The 2227-nt window shown below is 56.6% G+C and overlaps 1 protein-coding gene across 1 annotated transcript in view; it reads right to left on the bottom strand.

Annotated features, from left to right (window-relative positions):
* The window catches only part of Tshz1 (teashirt zinc finger homeobox 1), a 79844-nt gene extending 79080 nt beyond the window's left edge, over positions 1 to 764 (bottom strand). The window contains exon 1 of the mRNA XM_008850674.3: positions 286 to 764. The gene's annotated coding sequence lies outside the window, so the exon portion shown is untranslated. The remainder of the gene's footprint in view (positions 1 to 285) is intronic.
* Between the last annotated feature and the right edge of the window lie 1463 nt (positions 765 to 2227).

Here is a 2227-nt window from a genome sequence, read left to right as displayed (position 1 = left end):
CGGCCCGCGGCCCGCGCTCCATGCCGCTGGCGCTGTGCTGGGCGGGCGCTGTCCGGGCGCCGCCGGCGCTCCCGCGCCTTCCGGGGCGAGCCGCGAGTCTCCGCGCGCAACTTTCTCGGCCCCTCTCTGCTGGCCGGGTGGGGGTCGCGGCGGGCGCTGCTAGTGCGCGGGTCGCAGCTCTCTCATTGTGCGCCAGCGAGGCCGATCGGGTTGTCCTTTCCTCCCCGCACTTAGTCTAGGAGGAAGAAAGCAAACAAGACAGAGGAGTGAAGCCCCCGTACATACATGCGCCGGGGGAGATGTCAGCGCTGCTCCACCTTCCAAACAGTCACAGATCAAACAGTGTCACCCGCCGGAGCGCCACTTGGTACCCCGCGCTGCCCCGGGGGGGCTTGGCCGCCAGGATCGCCGCTTCTTCCGAAGAGAAATCTAATGCAAACACATTTTGATCGAGGATTTTTGGCCGGTCTTGATCTTCCAACAGAAAAAAATTTTTTTGAAAAACACACAAAAAGCACCCCCCCCCTCAAAAAAAAAAGCCAACAACAACCCGCAGAGTGTGCGCCGAGGGGGTGAAGAGCGGACATTCACTGGGTGGGCGAGATGAGCGTGTACTGTCCCCCCCCAAACTCCTGGGAGAGAGGAGATGCGCTCTCCCTCTCTCCTCTTTTCAGTGAAATATAACACACATTCGGATCGCAGAGCTTTCAGACAGTCTCAACTGATAGACAGACACATCGAGCTGCTTTCCTGCCTCACTTTTTACTCCTCCTCCTCTCGCCAACGTCACCCTGACAATTACAAATAGGTCTCACACAAACCATACCTGTCAATCTTTTTAATTGCTTTGTTTTCTTTTATTTTTTTCAGAGCTAAACAATATGACACAGAAAAGAAATCTTAATACAGCATAACATAAAAGATTGCACGTTGCAGGAAGCCATTCAGGGGGCTGTGTTGTAAAGCATTGGCTGATCTCGAGTGGAACCCATGCGTCCTAAGTCTAGTTAGGCAGACATCAGTTCCTGCAGATTCTTAAACCTGTTAGTTCCCCTCCCCCGCGTATATTCATACACACTCGCCCACGTGGATCCGAACCACCCTCCGGCGAAGCACGTCCTACATTTGAGAAAATACCTGTGTCACTTTTGCACTCTTAGTCTGGGGGGTTAGCTTTGGCTGGGGGAGGGCACTGTGTGGCGTTTATATTTCGGTAATTCATAGGTAAGTGGAAAACATTTTTAAATTAAAATGCATACTTAGAAATATCGAGATGGATTTAGCACATCACAAAAATGTATGGGAATATTTAATATGGTCCCTCTACCAAAAAAAAGTGAATTATTTGGTCAATGAACACAATTAAGGAAAACTGGCACTGACAGATCTTTCTACATGAGTGAGGAAAACGAGGTCTTCATATGCCCCTGTAATGTCTCCAATTCGGCTAAGCCCTTCGGCGGCCCCACCTAGAACTTTAAGATGTTTATACGCTCTGGGAATTCGGCTCTCTAGTCTTTGTATGTGTGTCTTCTTCCAGTAGGAAACCGGTAACAGTCTTGTGGAGCTACTTTATACATCCTTGGAAAAACACAAAATCTAGGCCAATATAAATAAAATGGCTTAGTTCCTGCAACTTGCATGGGACAGCCTGCGGACACAGGCGCAGGCGAGGCGCTCGGCGCTCCGGAGGCCTGGGCCGGGGGTCCAGGGTGCACTGAGCGTCCTCGGCCCGCAGGAGGGTGCTGGTGCGCGTGCACCCGCGGCGGGGCTCCACGCCGGGCCCAGGCCCTGGCCGTGCCCCGCCGCCCCGGCCGCGCTCGGGGTTGATTCGTACCACCTTGCAAGGAAGTGAACGCTTCGCACGGGAAGGGGAGGTGCCTGCGCGCCGGCCGCCAGCAGCCGCGCCGCTCGGGGACGCTCGGGGACGCCCGGGTTCAGGGCGGCGACGATCGCCGGGACGCGGGCCTTCTCGCTCGGCGCCCCCCGCCCCTGGCGGAGGAGTCAAATCCGGCTGGCGAGCGTGGGGAGGGTGGGGATATCCGGTGCCTCTCCCGCGCCGCCGGGAGGATGGGGGAGGGCGGAGGAGATCCTAGGCCAGTGTGGCCGAGCAGATTCAAACCAAAACAAAAAGATTAAAGGAGTAGCGGCTGGGGCGGCCGCGGGGCTGAGCCGGGACCCCGGGGTGGTGCGCCCGGGTTCCACGGGGGTTACGGCGCACGGCGGG

This window comes from Nannospalax galili, unplaced genomic scaffold, assembly GCF_000622305.1.
Source record: "Nannospalax galili isolate Female #2095 unplaced genomic scaffold, S.galili_v1.0 scaffold243, whole genome shotgun sequence".
NCBI lineage: Eukaryota > Metazoa > Chordata > Mammalia > Rodentia > Spalacidae > Nannospalax > Nannospalax galili.
The sequence above is the reverse complement of the archived record's forward strand: the minus strand, read 5'-3'. Positions and strand labels throughout refer to the sequence as shown.